General features: G+C 49.8%; 1 protein-coding gene across 1 annotated transcript in view; it reads left to right on the forward strand.

Moving 5' to 3' along the window:
- The window catches only part of LOC138788906 (cytochrome P450 2D15-like), a 57,585-nt gene that overhangs the window by 14,021 nt on the left and 24,526 nt on the right, over positions 1 to 19,038 (forward strand). The window lies entirely within an intron of this gene.

A 19,038-nucleotide genomic window follows, 5' to 3' on the forward strand; every position in this document is an offset into this window, starting at 1 on the left:
CAGCAACGCTATTTCTCTCATACTCCTACTCCCATCATCCAGCACGTATTCTCACAGCCTATGCAGCACCACTCCTGCTTTATTTGTCAAAGCCTGCTATATACCCGGATGCATCTGGACAGAACTGTTGCTACTAGTTACCTCATCTATAATAAAACCGCTGTTACTGAACCCTGGCATTGGTGTCCACTAACTGGTGCCCTGACTAGGTGCAGCGAAGAATCGCATGCCCATCATCACCCGCAGATTCCACAGACCGGCCCTACAGCTGTGCTGCCCTCAGGCCTATACCGTGACAAGTGTAACCCCTGCAGCTGCCCCGGTCATTGCCCGCTCATAACACCAGCACTGCGGAAGTGGCCCCCAGGGGCCAGGGCATCGCATATACATTACCAGTCCATGCTCCGGTTTGCTTCAGGGGGCTCTTGGCATCCTGACGTCCTGTTCAGCCAATCAGTGGCTGTGATGGGGCAGCACACTCATTGGCTGAGCAGGACATCAGGATGCTGTGAGCCCCCGAAGCAAGCCTGGTAATGTATATATCGTGTCCCACCACGGGTGTTATGAGTTTATACACCCCTCGCAAAAGCCTGTACTACAAGTTAAAGGACAAGTGCCATGAAAAACTTTTTCCCAGTAATTGAAGCACATTACAAAGTTATATAACTCTGTAATATGCTTCAATCACCTATCTGCCTCCCTTTCCTGTCTTTTCCCCCCTCCACCCCCCACCAGGAAGTGTCCTGACTCACACAGACCTGATTACTGTCGTCACCGTCACCAAGCTCTTCTCTCAGCTCCTTTTCCTGTTACACTAGCCTCCCCCCTCCCCTGCCTTGTCAGGTGACAGGCTTGCTCATCTCTCATTGGCTAAACAACTGCAAGCCATCACTTGTCACATGTCACTTGCTTATCTTCCCTCCGACTGACTCCGGCACATAGGCAGCTCCCCCCTCCCCTCATACCCTCTCTCCTGCTGCCATGGACTCAGTGAAGGAGTCATGTCACTAGAGAAGATAAGCTGACCAAGCTGAGTCACCTGACAAGGAGGGGAGGGGGAGGCTGGTGTAACAGGAGCTAGAGCAGCCCTCCTGCTGATGACTCATCCTCACAAGAAGGAGCTGCCTGGTGACGGTGACGACAGTAATCAGGTCTGTGTGAGATAGGACACTTCCTGGTGGGGGATGGAGGGGGGAAAAGACAGGGAAGGGAGGCAAATAGGTGATTGAAGCACATTACAGAGTTATATAACTTTGTAATGTGCTTCAATTACTGGGAAAAAGTTTTTCATGGCACTTGTCCTTTAAGGTGGTAATGAAGCGATACTTAAGTTTTACCACTAGGTGTCCCTATTATCTGTATATGCACTTGTATATTGCACAGCTGTAGTGACCACAAGGGGTTATTGTTTGTCTATGATCTTCTTACCTATCTCTGTTCTCCTTCTTCTCTTTACACTTTCTTCTCCACCACTCACAGGAGACATTACACCTCCTGTAGGAAGTTTTCACATGGGGAGAGGAAGTGCACACGCACACTTAGTCAGGGTCCAGTGTAATCTAGTCAGGAGTGTGGTAGTGGACGGACGCACATGGGAGACGGAGAGACGCTATCTTTGGTCCAATTATGCAGTGCTAAACTACTTAAGAGAGGACAAGTCAGAGAACACCCCATCCCATGCCGTGAACACTTCTAAAAATGCAGGACAGTATCCTGAAACAAGAGGAACTGATCCGGATACAGTAAAGTAGCTACAATCCTACGTACTCTATCTCGCAGCGCAGATGTAACCAGGTAAACTTGGCCAACATGCTCAACTCAGGTGACAAGGTATGGGGCTTGTGTCACCCTAATAGGACAGGTCGCCCGATACTGTAGGGCAACAGGTGGTATCACGATAACAAAGGTCAAAACACGGGCACAGGTATACTTGTATTTTCAAGTATTTTTAAGTATTCTACTTCTTCTAAAGTTCCGGCAGAGCATACTTCTACCTGGGTTGGGATTTTCAGCACAAACTCCTCTCCCCTAATCTGAACTTGAAGCACAAACTCCTCTCTACTATCCTCAGCTCGCTGTACTTCTCAGCACACAACCAAGTCAGCTCAGCTCTTCTAGTCCAAAGGCTCTTAGCGCAGATTCTGTTCTGTCACGTCTACAGTTTATGATCAGCTATTGTACAAAGCATTCTAACAGTAAGGCTACAAACCCACTTGACGGGTTTGCAGCGTGTCTCCTTGCTGCGTTTCTGCAGCGAGACTCGCTGCAGATCCCAGCCCTATACTTTCATTAGCAGCCCGCCCCATTAACCCCCTAGCCGCCGGACATTATACATTACCGGGTCCCCGTTCCTGCTTGCTTCGGGGCTCCCGGTGTCTTCACGGCTCGCCCGGCCAATCAGTGCGCTGCGGATATATGACTTGGATATAGACCCCTGTGTGCTCCTCCAGTAGTATATAAACCCCCTGTGTGGTTCCCCCAGTAGTATATAGACCTCCTGTGTGCCCCACCAGTTTTATATAGACCCCTTGTGTGCTGCCCCAGTAGTATACAGACCCCTGTGTGCTCCCCAGTTATATATAGACCACCTGTGTGCCTCACAAGTAGTATATAGACCCCCTGTATGTTCCCCCAGTAGTATATAGACCCCCTGTGTGCCCCACCAGTAGTATATAGACCCCTGTGTGCTCCCCCAGTAGTATATAGCCCCCCTGTGTGCTTCCCCACTTGGATATAGACCTCCTGTGTACTCTCCAAGTTGTATATAGACCCCATTCTGCTGCCCCAAGTAGTATATAGACCCCCTGTGTGCTGCCCCCAGTGGTATATAGACCCATCTGTGAAGCCCCAGTATTCTATAGCCCCCCTGTGTGCTCCCCCTGTTATATAGCCCCTGTGTGCTCCCCCCATTTATATAGACCCCCAATGTGCGCTCCCCCAGTTAAACAGACCCCTGTGTGCTCCCCCTCCCATATAGTATAACACAATAAAACAAACACATACTCACTTGGGTCCGGGCATCTCCTCTTCTCTTCACTCTTGTGGCTGCAGGAAGGGTTTTCCCTGCAATCACAAGAGACCGCACTCCCCTTGTCCTGGCGCCGATCCTCCAGTGATGTCACTGGAGCGCCGGCACCACAGGGACAAAGCTGCCACTTGTGACCACAGGGACCTGCGGCCACAAGAGTGACTGACAGGAAGGGGGCCAATGTCTCCCGCCCTGTCAGTGCTGCTGCATGTAACTATGAGCGCTCATTACGAGTGCTCATAGTTACAGTTCAGATGGCAGCAGCAAGCGGGGCAGCGGCCCTGTCCAGCGGTCTTGAGCACAAGTGCGGGGTGTGGGGGCCCCCCTGGATATTGGGGGCCCCAAGCGATCGCTTGGGGTGCTTGGTGCCAAAGACCGCCACTGCTTGTAGGCAAGATAATTTGTGGCATGGCTTTCTTCTGGTCATTTAACCATGCAGCCTATTTTTCTTCAAGTGCCCACTTATTGTGCATCTTGAAACAGCCCAGTATTTCAGCTGATGTTATTTGTGGATTTTTCTTTGCATCCTAAAGAATTTTCCTGGCAGTTGTAGAAATTTTTGTTGATCTACCTGACTGTGGTTTGGTTTTTCCAGAGCCCCTGATTTTCCATTTGTTAGGGCACAAACACACTTGCCGTATCCGCAGCGAGTTTCTTGCTGCGTATTCGCAGCGAGACTCGCTGTGGATCCCGACGCTGTGTACTCAATAGCAGACAAACTCCATGTACATCCCTGCTGCGAGTTTGTTCGCAGCCTGGCGCCGGAGACTATACGTCACCGGCTTTCTTCGCTGATTACCGACACGTTGGGATCGCCGGGATCAGGTGACGTATAGTCTCCGGCCGCTGAGGGGTTAACGGGGCGGCTGCGGACAAACTCGCAGCAGGGATGGTTGGAGGCGTGGTTTGATGGCTGACTGAGGCAGACGTGCCTCGCTGGAGCTCCTGCATCTCCTGACCTACCAGGAGCTCAGGCCATTCTGGGCCCTCGGTTAGTGCCGGTGGTGTGGTGCTCGGCTCGGCTCCTCTCTTCCTCAGCATCTGTCAGGCGCATCCGGGCCTCCCCCTCCTCTCTCCTCTCTGGACCGGGTGCGGATAGTGCCTGTCCCCTGTGCCCCTCCACTTGTTGCTCGGTGGGATCAGTGGGGTGAAGAGTGCGGCTGGTGGCGCAGATACTGTGGTGGCACTCCTCGTACCCGGCCAGGCCGCCATTTTGGCCACATGGCAGCCCTCCCTCTGCTGCCCTGCAGGCACTGAACTCTCGTGGACTCCAGTCCTCTCCTCCCACCACTGTTGTTGGTTGTGCTCCTCTCTCCTTCATTCACCTGCTCTGAGTACAGAAATTGGTGTACTCTCATATCTTACTGATTGTGTGGAGGACATAAACTGCTGTGACTGCTACTGTGTTACTTGTGGCTGGGATCTCCGTGTGAGGCTGACCACTGTTGCTTGTTACTACTACCTATACACCTGCCTGCCTCTCCCTGACTGTATTTTGTTAGCGCCTTTCCTGGCGGCGGCGTTACCTGGGCTGCCTACCCCCCGTACACTATGGGAGGTTCCAGAGGGGGAAATAACCCTACTAAGAATAAGAAGGGTAAGGGGACTCCTGTCCCCCTTCGGACATGGACTCTGGTCCTGAGGATGTGGAGGAGCCCTCCGGAGGACGTAGTCCCATCTCTGAGAAGGTGCAGTCCCAGGCGGCTAAGCAGCTGGAACGTTACTCCAAGTCCCGGGAGCGTCACAGGGACGCCTCACGGGATAGTCGGGTTTCCTGCTTTGAGGGCTCTCCAAGCCCACCTAGACCTCATTCTCCAGAGCGGTCCCAATATTCAGCTTCTGCCATTGATGGGAAGTTCTCGGAAATCCTGGCGGCTATAAATACATGCCAATCGATGCTTGTTACTAAGGTGGACGAGTTACGCCAAGACTTTGTCATACTGGGGCATGAAACCCAAAAGATCTGTGAGCGCACCACTGAAGTGGAAAGGAGGGTTTCAGAGGTGGAGGATACTGTGGTGGATTGGGGACTTGCAGCGGCAGATGAAAGTTGTCATGGCCCGAGCAGATGACTTTGAAAATAGACTGCGGAGGAATAATGTCCGCATTGTGGGGCTACCTGAAAAAACGGAAGGAGATGACCCTGTGGAATTCACTGAGCGCTGGCTACGCCAAATCCTGCCTGGTGAGACTTTCTCAGATTTTTTCACGATTGAGCGAGCGCATCGTGTTCCTGCTAAACCTCTACCACCGGGGACCCCCCCCGGCCTTTCCTGATTAGGCTGCTACATTTTCGAGACCGGGACGCTATCCTGAGAGCGGTCCGGATTAAGGGGGAAGTCCTGGTTGACAATAGTAGAGTGTCCTTCTACCCTGACTTCTCCGTGGAATTACGGAAACAGCGTACTCAATTTACGGAAGTCCGCAACAAACTCCGTGCCAAAGGCTACAAATACTCCATGCTGTATCCTGCTCGTCTGAGAGTGGTGGATGGGAATACCACTAAATTCTTCACGTCACCCTCGGCCGCCCTGGACTGGGTGGAGGCGGCTCCGCAGGTTTTGCCGGCTGATTGAGGAGTGTACTGTTGGGATTGTTGCCCGTTCCTGATGCTCCGGCTGTCATCATATCCGAGACTGACAGTCTATGCTAGTTATTCTATGGGTCTCTGTTGACCATTTGCTCCTTGTTTCAAATGCCTTAATGAAAAGGGGGGGGGGGGGAGGGAGGGGGGGGTTGTTCTTAGTTACTTGGTTAGGGGGGTAGGGGGTAGTTCTAGTGTGAGTTTCTTTAGTTGTAGTTGGAGTTCTCTGCCTCGGCAGCAACTGGCCTCATAGTTTAGCATTCAGTTAGGGTTTAAGGTCTGCACTTATACTTTTGTAATCTTAGACAGGGAGTTGGGTACCCAGTCCGGTTGACTAGGATGTTTCTGTTTCTCATGTGTTTTATGCTATGTGTTTGTTTCTCGTCTGTCTTGTGTGTTTGGTGGAGTGGTTGGTGGTGTGTATTGCTGCGCCTTTCTCCCCCTCGGCCGCTGGCTAGGTTGGGTCCTATAGATTCTTATAGCTTATGCAATGGCGTCTCTTAAGGTACTCAGCTGGAATGTGAGGGGCCTTAGTTCTAAGTTTAAGAGGGCTCTCGTGCTGGACTTTGTTAAACGTCATTCTCCTCACATCATCTGTTTGCAGGAGACTCATGTGGTTGGACAGAAAACCCTGGCTCTGAAGAGGGCTTGGATAGCCAAGGGATATCATGCCACCTACTCCACGTCCTCCAGGGGTGTATCAGTACTCATCTCTAAGGCTTTACCTATAACGGTCTCTCAGGTGGTGTGTGACCAATTTGGCCGATTTGCGATCCTTCATTGTGTGTGTCAGTCACTGTCGTTTTCTCTGGTCTCACTGTACGTCCCCCCTCCCTTTTCTGAGTTTCTCCTGGATGTCATATCTGTTCAATTATCCTCTTTCCCTGCAGACCCCGTTCTGGTGGTTGGCGACTTCAATACGGTGCCCGTTCCCTCCTTGGACAGGACGAGTGGTGTGGACCCAGCCTCCGCTCGGCTCAACGCCTGGTGTGCTGCTCTCCATTTACAGGATGTTTGGCGCTGGAGATTTCCGCAAACGGTGAAGTACTCATACTTCTCGCAGTTACATGGTACCTTTTCTAGGATTGACCTGGCAGTTGCATCTCCTGATTTATTGCCCCGTGTTGGGGAAATTTCCTACACCAGTAGAGGGATCTCAGGTCATTCTGCCTTGCTAGTCTCCCTCCAACTATCCTGTCCCCCCTCTTCTAAGTTGTGGCATATGCAACCTGGATGGCTAACATCTGAGGTGGTGCAGGAGGTTCTGTCGACTGCTCACTCCTCCTATTGGGAACATAACTCTGACTTCCCGGATCCACTTATCAAGTGGGATGCTTATAAGGCAACCATCAGAGGGGCATACGTCACGGGAATTACTACCCAAAAGAACATACACATGCGAGAGGAGGCTTCTCTGTCGGCCCTTGCCGACTCCCTTGAGGTGGAGGTGGCGCGCACAGGGGAGGAGGAGGTTAAGAGGAAATGGTCTAGGGCCCAGAGAGACCTCCTAATCCTACAAAAAGAGCGCACGAGAAAAAAGCTTTTTGCTACTGAAGCGGCTCTTTTTGAGTTTGGTGATAAAAATGGTAAACTGCTGGCTTATCTGGCAAGGGCTGAGCGCCCCACAGTCTCCATCCCTGGTGTCCTAAACGATCGAGGGGATACGGTGACCGATGCTATTCAGATCAACTCGGTCTTTCGGGCCTTCTACCAAGACCTCTACTCCCCCCCACTGCCCTCCTGATCCCTTATTGTATGTGACCTTCTTAGACCAGATTCCATTATCCTCTCTTACTCCCTCACAATCTGAAGACCTTGATGCGCCCCTTACAGCTGAGGAGATAGTGGAGGCTATTAAATCTATGCCCCTGGGGAAGACACCGTGTTTGGACGGTCTAGTTATAGACTGGTATAAGGGGGCGTGTCCTGGCAATGGCAGCGTGAGGTCGCACTACTCTTGAGCTCCCGCCATTAGGGAAAATCCTCTGGCTTTTTCATCCTCCCTCACCCTCCACAGCCGGCTCTATGAGCAGAAGAACTAAAAGGCTCACCCCGCAGACCCGTTTGCTCCGCTCCGGAGCCCGACAAGGCAGCCTGGACGGCTTCCTCTCCCTCCCTGCTTCCCGCCGGTCCTCCTCAGCGCCGCGGCCGCCATCTTCCTCAGAGGTCTTGGAGCGCAGTGCAGGTGCCGGGACCCCTGGAGACCGCGCCGCTGCCTCGAGCGGGTTCTCCGATCAGCCGGCTCCTGTGACATCCGCCCGGCTCCCCGCTGCTCCGGCACTGCCGCCCGCGCCATCACTGCCTGCCGAGGCCGGGCTGACACCAGCACACGCAGCGCCGCCGCCGCTGCACCGCGTGGCACCGGACACAAACCTCCAGGAGGCGGCTAGCGGTGAGTGGGAGCCCCGTTCTACCCCCCTGACCGCCCATTTGCGCTCACCTGTCCCTCTGTGCTCCCCGGTCACTCCGGTGTCGGCACCTTGCCTGGCTGAAGATAGGGTTGGGGCCCCTGACTGCGCTTTGCCTGAGGGACGGGCGCCATCTTGTCTGCCAGGGTCCAGTCCTTCCAGTGATCCTGCACAGGTCCTCTCTGCTCCTCAGCTTCACTGTTGTCCGGAACAGGGGCTGCACTTCTCTGCAGAGGACTGGCCACCTCTTCTTCCACCTTCTCTCCCCTGTACAGTGAGAGCAGCAGGCCTGAACATGTCAGCTAAGGGGCCATCACAAAAGCAGAAGGATAATGGCAATAAGCAAAATGCCTCTCTTAACCCCTCAGCAGCCCCATTCAGCTCTTCCCAGGCGGGAGAATCCTCCCTTTCTGCTCCAGTCATGGCCACTGATAACTGGGACTGGAAAGATCACGTTAAACAACTGCCAACTAGGCACGAAATGGAGAAATTTATTGAGCGCCTGGAAAATTCCTATAAACAAGAGATTTCATCTATTAAAGCCTCTGTACAGGAATTGGATACTAAAGTTGATGAACTGGCTTGCGGTCACGATTCTCTTTCTTCTACGGTCTCTGATTTACAAGCTAAATGTGACGCACATGATCAACATATCCAACATCTATACCGTCTACAGGATGACACTGAAAATCGTAGTAGACGCAATAACATTAGGGTGAGAGGGCTGCCTGAGGCTGTGAAATCTTCAGATCTGGTTTCGACACTCCAGGATATCTTCAGCAATATTCTGAACCGCCCCATTTCGGATGATATGGAAATTGACCGGGCACACAGGACTCTGGGTCCAGTTAGTCAGGACCCGAATCGTCCTCGGGACGTTCTCTGCCGCTTGCATCATTACCGAATCAAGGAGGAAATCATGCGGGCTGTCCGAAACGTGGACTCTGTTGTTTATGGAGATTTATCTCTGACCTTTCTCCAAGACTTGTCCCGCAACACTTTGCTTCAGAGAAAGGCCTTGAAACCCTTGCTGGAACTTTTGAGAGAAAGAGAAATCCCTTATGCATGGGGATTCCCGTTTCATCTGATTGTCAGGAGGAATGGTCTCTTCCTATGTGGTTCCTGACGCCTCCATTACCGGGACGCTCTGGTGCCAGCTCAGCTATGGAGGCCACTGATTCTGTCCGCTGAAGATGATGTTGAGGCATGTGAAGCTCTTTAAGTGATCTTGTGGGGGACATACGGGGTTAACCCGTTCCCTCCTCCTTGCCCAGTCAACTATGCAACAGTGCCTTATTCGCCTAGATGTTTTGTATTTTTGGGGGCTTTCAGTTTTATATATAATTATTTCCATTGTTCCTTGCTCTTGTCTTCAGAAGGGGCTCGATTATCTGTTTCCTTGATTGTTTATTTGTTCGTTTGTTATACTCCTCTGGGGTGGACGTGGTTGGAGGGGTGGGCCTGCACTTATTTTTTAGTTCTGCATACGGTTATTGATATCTGTTTCAGTGGATGATTGTATTATTCTACTGCATTTATGTTTCCCCTTGGCGGGGGCTCTGTCTTCCCATTGTTAGACAGGTCCCCCGCTAGGTTGACGCCTGTGGCGTTGTTCCCGATTTGACGGGTATACTTTTCTGCGAGAGGTTAGCTCTCTCGCAGCTGTGGGAGCCAGTCTGTTTGCTCTCCTTCCTTTATTGTGTTCTATCTTTGTCCCTTCCCCTTTGTTTATGTTGTGGTGTCTGTGTGTGTCCTTTCTTCTCCGTCTGAGGTTTTGGTGGGTAGCAATGGCTCTACTGTCGCTGAAACTTGCATCATTGAACGCCCGAGGGCTTAATGAACCATCAAAGCGATCTCATGTCACGTACTCCATGCATAGACAACGAGTGCATGTGTTGCTCCTCCAAGAGACACATTTTCAAACTGATCATATTCCAAAAATGCGCTCCTCGCACTATCCCTATTGGTTGCACAGTTCCTTTCCGGGCTCTAAGTCTAGAGGGGTCTCAATTGCTCTGCACAAATCTCTACAACACCAGGTTCTAGATACATTGGTGAGCCCAGAGGGTAGATTTGCGTTTTTGAAGGTTCTTATAGCCAATACTAAATATACTATAGGTAATGTTTATCTCCCCAATGCTAACCAGGGGTCTGTCCTACGAGATATCTTACTGGAGGTAGATCACTTTGTGGAGGGGGTATTCCTGTTGGGAGGAGATTTTAATATGGCTTTGGATCCCCCCCTGGATACCTCTACGGGGAGATCAGTGGTGCCGCGCTCCTCTAGAACCCAGGCACTCAAGGCGCTCCACCTTTATCGCTTGGTCGATGTGTGGAGGATTCTACACCCAAAGGACCGGGACTACACCTACTTCTCCCCTGCTCATAATACACATAGTAGGCTAGATATGTTTTTTATCTCCCAACTAACTCTTCTTTCTCATCCTTCTGCCTCAATAGGGACGGCGGTGTGGTCGGACCACGCTCCTATTTATCTATCTGTTGCCATACCTGGTGGAGAGCCGCGCGAATGGACCTGGCGTCTCAATGAGACTCTGTTGAAGGATGTGGTATGTAGAGCCGAGGTTGAGAGGACGCTAGCCACATTTGTAGCCACACATGAGTTGGACCAGACCCCTCCCCCTATACAATGGGAGGCCCTCAAATGTGTTCTCCGGGGCGTCTTTATTCAGCAAGGGGCACGGCTCAAGAGGGACAGAGGCGCTAAACTCAAATCTTTGTGCGAAGCATTGAACGTCGCGGTTAGGTCACATAAAGCAGCTTCCACCCCCGATCTTTGGGCCCAGATTTCCTCCCTTAGGGAGCAGATTAAAGATTTAATCTCTCTGACAGCAAACCGGAGAGGGGAGAGATTTCGCAGCTATTTGTATGAACAGGCCAACAAATGCGGTAGAGCTCTGGCCAGGTATCTCCATCCCAATTCTTCTTCCACATATGTCCCATCTCTACGCCTCCCGGGGGGTGACTTGATTCATAATCCTCGGGCCATTGCAAATGCTTTTGGGGCCTTCTACAAAGAACTATACAACATACGGGGTGCTTACTCCGATATGTCAGGCCCCGCCCTGGAGGCCAGAATTCGGGACTATGTACATGAGACGGCTCTGCCTGTACTTGACTCCGAAGCCATGGAGCTGCTGGACTCTCCCTTCTCCGTTGCGGAAATTGAAGCGGCTATATCCGCCCTTAAAAATGGCAAAAGTCCTGGGCCAGACGGGTTCACTGCCCCATTTTTTAAGACCTTCAAATCCGTGTTGGCGCCTTTGATGCTCAAGGCCTTTAATAGCATATCGCCCACGTGTCCCTTCCCCCGTCAGTCCCTAGAGGCCCATGTGGTGGTTCTGCCAAAGCCGAACAAAGACCCTCTGGTGTGTGGCAGTTATCGCCCCATCTCATTGCTTAATTGCGATATTAAGCTCTACTCTAAACTCTTGGCCAATCGCCTGGGGACGGTGATCCCTAATGTGATTCATCTGGATCAGGTGGGGTTCGTCTCTGGCCGTGAAGCCCGAGACAATACCTTGCGTACAATCACTTTGATGGCTCACGCCCAGAGGACGAAAACCCCCTTCTGTCTTCTCTCTGTCGATGCCGAGAAGGCCTTCGACAGGGTGCATTGGCGGTTCCTTTGTTCTTCCTTGGCTCAGATAGGTGCCGGCCAGTCTTTTATAGACCGGGTCATGGCCCTGTACGCGAACCCTAGTGCGAGAGTCCGAGCCAATGGCATCCTGTCGGAGGTTTTCTGCATCCGGAACGGTACACGGCAGGGTTGCCCCCTGTCTCCCCTTCTATATGTTCTCACCATGGAACATCTTGCGATTGCATTACGGCGTAACCCTGATGTAACGGGGCTGGTCGCTGGGCAGGACCACCACAAACTGGCCCTATATGCAGATGATCTGCTGCTTTATGTGACTTCACCACAGGTGTCCCTTCCTGCCATTCTCTTTGAATTTGACAGGTTTGGCAGACTAAGTAATTTTCAGGCAAATCTCTCCAAGACTGAGGCGCTTAATGTGTCTCTCCCTTCTGGCACCATGGAGGGCCTTCGCCATGGTTTTGCTTTCAAGTGGAGGGAGGAACACATTACGTACCTTGGCGTTAATATTCCGGCTCAGCTTCATCTACTTTTCCCTCTCAACTATGCTCCATTGCAGTCTAAAATACTGTCCCTGCTGTCGGCTTACCACACTAAATATTTGTCGTGGTTTGGCCGTATGGCTGTGATCAAAATGGACATACTTCCAAGGTTCTTGTACCTCTTTCAGACTGTACCAATTCATGTGTCCGCTTCCTTTTTTAAAGTGCTTCAACGTGCTTTTACACGCTTTGTGTGGTCGGCATCGCGTCCGAGATTAGGGCGAGACACATTATCTAAACCAAAACAACTGGGAGGCGCGGGTGTCCCGGACCTTCAGTTGTATCACGAGGCAGCTATTCTCACGCGGTTACTGGACTGGGCGCATGCTGACCGGACAAAGCTGTGGGTGTTATTGGAGAGGTCGCTTGCTCCTCTTAATGTTCTCATGGCTCCGTGGATTTCTCCTGGCGACAGGGGAGACCCGACATCCTGGCCATTCCTAGCCCCGCACGTTTTCTGCATCTGGGATAAATGGGTGGTTAGGTATGGCATTTCCTCTCAACCTGGCTTGATGTCCCCTCTGTTTGGGAACCCTGGGTTCCAGCCTGGAATGTCGAGACGCACCTTTTTAGTATGGGACAACTCTATGGGAGTGCGCTTGGCTCAGGTGTTTCCCCAGGGGGCTTTGCCTACTGTGGAGTCACTTAGATCCGCACATCCTGACGTGTTGCTTTCCTGGCTGGAATACAGTCAACTTCAATCCTTCTTTCAGGCTCTGGTGTCCGGAGCGGCTCTCTCCAGGTCTCTCACCGATTTCGATAATTGGTTTCTCTCTGTTGAGTCGGGGCCGCGGACCTTATCCAGATTGTATCAACTCCTCCTAACACTCAGTAACGCGGGACGGGCCCGTTTCTTTTGTAAATGGGAATCTGACTGCTCTACGACTTTTTCTGAGGAGCAGGTCCATAAGATCTGTACTCTTACTCACGGTCTCTCCATGGCCTCACACGCAAAGGAGAAGAATTATAAGATCCTATCAAGGTGGTATAGGTGTCCTTCTGATATCCAGCGTATGTACCCATCTGCGTCTGGCGCCTGTTGGAGGTGTGGGTCCCAGGATGGGGGAATTCTGCATATATGGTGGGCATGTCCCGTGATCAGATCCTTTTGGGATAGAGTGTTCCAGGTGTATGAGGCCTATTCGGGGAAGCGTGTCGCCAATACGCCGCAGAGTGCCTTGTTGAGTCTCCTCCCAGGCTCTATCTCTTCTATTAAGAAAGGTGTTTTGAGACACTTTTTGACGGCTGCACGCCTGGTTATTCCCAGGCACTGGAAAACCTCGGAGTGTCCCTCTATGGCGGAGTGGCTGACGGAGCTTAACGCGATTTGTAGATATGAAGAGCTTATTGCAGAGGATCATGATCGAAACACAGCTTATTCTAAGGTGTGGCGGGCATGGATCTTGTTTAAAGACTCCCCCGATTTTCCACAACTGATTCGTTGAGCTCCCTGGGCCACTTTGCCACTTGTGACGGGGCTCGGAGGCGGTCCCTGTTCTCCTGCGATTTGTGTCTCCTTGACCTCAGACGGAGAGTTGCAATAGATGTTTGTGCTCGTATTTGCTTTCTTGTCTTGTCTCTGTGGTGTCCTCTCTTTGTGTGCCCTCACTGGTGGGTGCATGATGGTTGTCTTTGCATCCTTAGTGTCTCCCTTGTGTTTCTTCTCCCTATGTCTTCTTGTCTGCTCTCACACTCCAACGCAGGTGGTCGCTTCCCCTGATGTACAGCTAGATGTAGGTTGGTGCACTTAGCTAGAAATTCAGAGACATGGGGTTGGTTGTCTTTCTATGTTCTGATATACTATTGGATTACAGATTATGCTTTCATTTGTTGCGACTGCGCAGTATTTTGTATTTGTTTCTTTATTCTGTTTCTTCACAAAATTCTTAATAAAATCAGATTCAACATAGTTATAGACTGGTATAAAAATAATGCCGATGCGGTGGCTCCTCCTTAATATGTACGGGGAATCCTTGGAGGTGGGTCGACTTCCACAGTCACTTCGGGAGGCCCTGATAGTACTGCTCTTAAAGCCGGGCAAAGACCCGTTGTCCCTTTCCTCATATAGACCTATCTCACTCCTCACAATAGATGTTAAAATTCTGGCAAAGGTACTGGCGATGCGGCTTAACGGGGTTGTGCATTCTGTGATCCATCCTGACCAGACCGGGTTCATGCCGGGTAGAGCCACAGACATTAACATCTCTCGTTTATTCATGAACATAACGGCCAGTGCATCGGACGTAGTTCCTGGATATGTACTCAGTCTTGACATTCACAAGGCCTTCGACTCGGTTGAGTGGCCTTTTCTGTGGTCTCTGCTCGGTAGGATGCGGTTTGGTTCGAGATTTCGGGCCTGGGTTCGGCTGTTATATGCGGAGCCTTCGGCTAGAATACGCACTAACTTAGATATCTCCTCCTCCTTCTCTCTTGGGCGTGGGACACGTCAGGGTTGCCCACTATCTCCCTTACTTTTTGCCATAGCCATTGAGCCGCTTGCGGCGGATGTCCGTGCCTTGACCTCCATTAAGGGCCTTCAGAGAGGATCAATAGTAGAAAAAGTGTCACTGTATGCGGATGACACCTTAGTTTACCTTGCCGATGTGGGACCCTCTTTGGGAGCACTAATGTCGCTTATCCATGACTTTGGTGCAATTTCTGGCTTGATGGTAAACTGGTCTAAGTCGGTCCTTATGCCCCTGTCATCCTCTCTTCCCTTGCCTGTCACCCTGCCAGATAGATTGCAGGCGACCCGTCAATTCCGGTACTTGGAGGTGGAGGTCACCGCCTTAATTGATAGTTATATGGTGTTGAATCTCACGCCTCTTCTGTCGGCCACTGACCTTCGGTTGCAAAAATGGGGGCCATTGCCACTATCTCTGATGGGTAGGATAAACATCTTTAAAATGATTTTTCTACCTAAATTCCTCTATCTCTTTCATGCTTCCCCTGTCTTTCCTCCCAGGCAGTTCTTTGCAAATCTGGATAAGATTCTGAGATCCTTTTACTGGCAGGGCAGGTCTCCTAGGATTGGATACTCTCACCTCCTTGCGCCTAAGCATTAGGGGGGCCTTGCAGCTCCTAACATGTACCACTATTTCTTAGCCTCTCAATTGGTATATGCTAATTGGTGGCTGGATCTGGACCTCAGTAATGCAGCGGTGGCGTTGGCCGGGGCGCTGGTTGGGTCTTACGAGGGCCTGACAAATACCCTCTATAGGTACACCCCCTCTTCTCCTTGGCTCCCTCCCTTAACTACGGTACAGAAGGTGTGGAGGGTTGTGCAAAAACAGATGCCTTCTTCATCCCTCTCTCCTCGTACCCCCTTGTGGCTTAATCCCCATCTCCCGGAACTCATGGGTTTGCAGGGCGCAGCTCTCAGGGGGAAACATGGGGTTCGATATCTGTCTCACGTTTTTTCACCTGATAATGTGTTCCGCTCCTTCTCTGACTTGTGTGAGTTGTATGGGATCCCGCGCTCAGCATTTTTTCACTATTTGCAGCTGCGGCATGCTCTTTGCACTCAGTTTGGCAGCCTTACGATTCCCTTGGGATTCACAGAGGCGGAGAAGCTCCTGGGATCCCCTGATCTGGATAAGGTCCTGACGATTAGTTACTTAATGCTGAGTCCAGAGGACTCGTCCCCTTTCCAGAAGGCGTATGAGAGGTGGGTGGTAGATATCCCCTCCCTGGGCGATCAGCAGTGGATGAGGTGGTGCATACCTACTATCCTACGGTAGTCAATGCTAGAGACCGGTTGATCCAGTTTCGCTTTCTGATGCGTACATACTATACTCCGGAGAGACTCCGAAAAATGGGAGTGTCCCCTTCAGATACCTGTTTTCAAATGTATGTCTGATGTCGGTACTCATGCATGCTGTGTGGTCGTGCCCCAAAATTCAATCCTTTTGGCGTTCCGTTTTGCAATTTCTGTCCGATCATTTTGATTTCCCTTTTGTTTGCACCGCCTCCGTGTGCCTGCTAGGTCTTATCAATGGACTCACACGTAACAAATACTACAGGATATTCATTAGATTTCTTCTGTTCTGTGCTAAAAAGGTTATAGCTACGGAGTGGAAGTATACAGATACCCCCTCCTTGGCCCGCTGGAAACAATTGGTTAATAAATATGTCCCACTGTACGAAGCTCTCTATGAACATCGTAAATGCCCCAAAAATTTTTTTAAAAATCTGGATTCACTGGCTTATGCTTGATGAAACGGCAGATGTGTAGACCTTTGTGCTGGCTCTCTGGTTGGGGGGGGGGAGGTGTGGCGCTGTCTGGATGTGTGTGATTGGTTGTATGTGTTGTCTGTCATGTCTTGTTCCTGGGGGGTCGGGTACTTCTGCTCTGAGGCGACCCTGATTGTATGCGATGCAATATAACTGGTAAATTTTACTGCCATGATAACGTACTTTGACCAAGCTTGCAGCATTTGGTCCTTATGGATGTGCCTTTGTTCGCTCTGCAGGGGGCGGATTGTACTTGACCTCTCTTGTGTATGGTTCTGTTTTTTTTTGGTTTTGTTTTGTTTTTTCTCTTTTTATCTGTGCAAAAAGTTTAAATAAATTCTAAAAAAAAAAAACTCGCAGCAGGGATGTACATCATGCTGCGAGTTTGTCTGCCATTGAGTACACAGGGCCGGGATCCGCAGAACTCGCTGCGGATACGGCAAATGTGTTTGTACCCTTAATCACAGTTTGAACACTGCTGACTGGCATTATCAATTCCTTGGATGTCAGAACAAAGTGAAGGTTCTGGAGTGGCCATCTCGGTCTCCTGACCTTAATATAATTGAGCCACTCTGGGGAGATCTCAAGCACACAGTTTATGCAAGACAGACCAGGAATTTACAGGAACTGGAGGCTTTTCGCCAAATAGAATGGGAAGCTTTACCATCTGAGAAAATAAAGAGCATCATCCACAACTACCACAAAAGACTTCAAGCTGTCATTAATGAGGGGGCAATACATGGTAATAAGAACTGGAGTATGTAATCTTTTGATCATGGTCATTTGGATGTTTTTGGCTTTATGATTTAAAAAGAGAAAACACATACACACATTTCCACTGGAATGGGATTACACTAGCCCAAACATGTATTCCATGAATAGATTGTATCTCCGAAGTGTAATAACAACTATTGAACCAGAAACCATATCATCTGCTGCAGAACATCTTTATAGGCAGATCTGTCAATCATCAGATTGTTGGAATGTGAGACAATTTGACAAGAGACAATATAAGCTGGGAAGCATTCTGTTTTATTGGTGGGTTCTCTAAAAGAGAAGAGCTGGGCAGCATTAGTAGAAGCTGCTGCAGAACATCTTTGGGAGCAAACCTGTTAATCACATAAAACGCTACACACACACTCATATACCACTGACACACAGATACATACATACATATATATATATACCTATACACACTGCCTGACACACATAGATACACTCACTGACATATACATATATACACACACACAGATACAATACACTTACTGACACAGAGAAACACACAAAAAAGGGGCTAAAAAATGGATTGCACCTCAAAAATAGTTTAGCAAAAACATGTATAACAATCCTTTATTGTACACAACCTGAAAAATACAGACATTTAAAAACAATTAAACACACAAAAAAAATCCACACACCGCTTTCAAAGGTTCAATGTGTACCATACCACCTCCTCAAAAATATCCAAAAAGAGCACCATAATATTTATTAATATCACAAATAATGCAGCAAACCGAATCTACACAGGACCGGCAGATTCACTGGTATCCTTCCTATTTGGATAGCACAGGTGTCTAAATCTAGGTCAGAACCGCCAGGATGGTATGCGGTATTCAGACAGATAGGAATCCACAGATAACTTAAAAAGCTATATTTATTAAGGCAACGCATTTCGGTTTATTAATAGACATGAACAAGCCATAAAAATCCTTCTGACATACACCAATAATTATTTGGTCCAGAATTACCTGTCTTGCTACTTCTTAGACTCCGGAGTCTAAGAAGTAGCAAGACAGGTTATTCTGGACCAAATAATTTTTTGCGATCTTGTGGTTACACAAATTAGTACAGTATAAACATTAAAGACCGAGATGTGAATTACACACTCGAGTATGGCTGTGACCCAGAAGAAGATGGAGGCCATATTGAGGAATAATGTTATTTTATGTATATATATTCGTGGATGTCGGAAGGATTTTTATGGCTTGAGAAAGGCTTGTTCATGTCTATTAAAAAGCCGAAATACATTGCCTTAATAAATATAGCTTTTTAAGTTACCTGCGGATTCCTATTGTTCGAACATATGGTCAGGACTGGCTCCAGGTTTTTGTGGGTCCTTGAGCAACAAAGCCTCAAGGGGCCCCTCATCCATCCACTATGCACCCATCATCTACACACTGCAGAATCACCACTATCACATATGCACATTATTGACACAGACACTGACTGACAAACTGACATAGACAGACTTACACTGACTGACATAGATATACTGACACAGACACTGACTGACTGACACTGACATACAGCACTTACAGCTCCGTCTTCTCCCTCTTCTTCTCTGTCGGGTTGAGGACCTGTGGGTCATGGGATCAGGTCCTTTACTCTTGTCTCCTCTCACTGTACAGGCCCTGATCTGTCTCCTGTGTCTTGTGATGTTCAGCGCTCACCCTGCACTACAGTGAGTTGGCTGAATATTACAACACCTGGCCCCTCTCCCTCTCTGGGCCCCTAAAGGTGCTGCAGGCCCTGGTACTTGCCCGGGTAAGCCCTATGCTGACGCCGGCCCTGCGCATGGTATCCCATGTTGAGATCTTTTTTCTTGTAATGAATTTATATTGTAA

The sequence above is a fragment of the Dendropsophus ebraccatus genome, chromosome 4 (genome assembly GCF_027789765.1).
Source record: "Dendropsophus ebraccatus isolate aDenEbr1 chromosome 4, aDenEbr1.pat, whole genome shotgun sequence".
Classification (NCBI taxonomy): domain Eukaryota; kingdom Metazoa; phylum Chordata; class Amphibia; order Anura; family Hylidae; genus Dendropsophus; species Dendropsophus ebraccatus.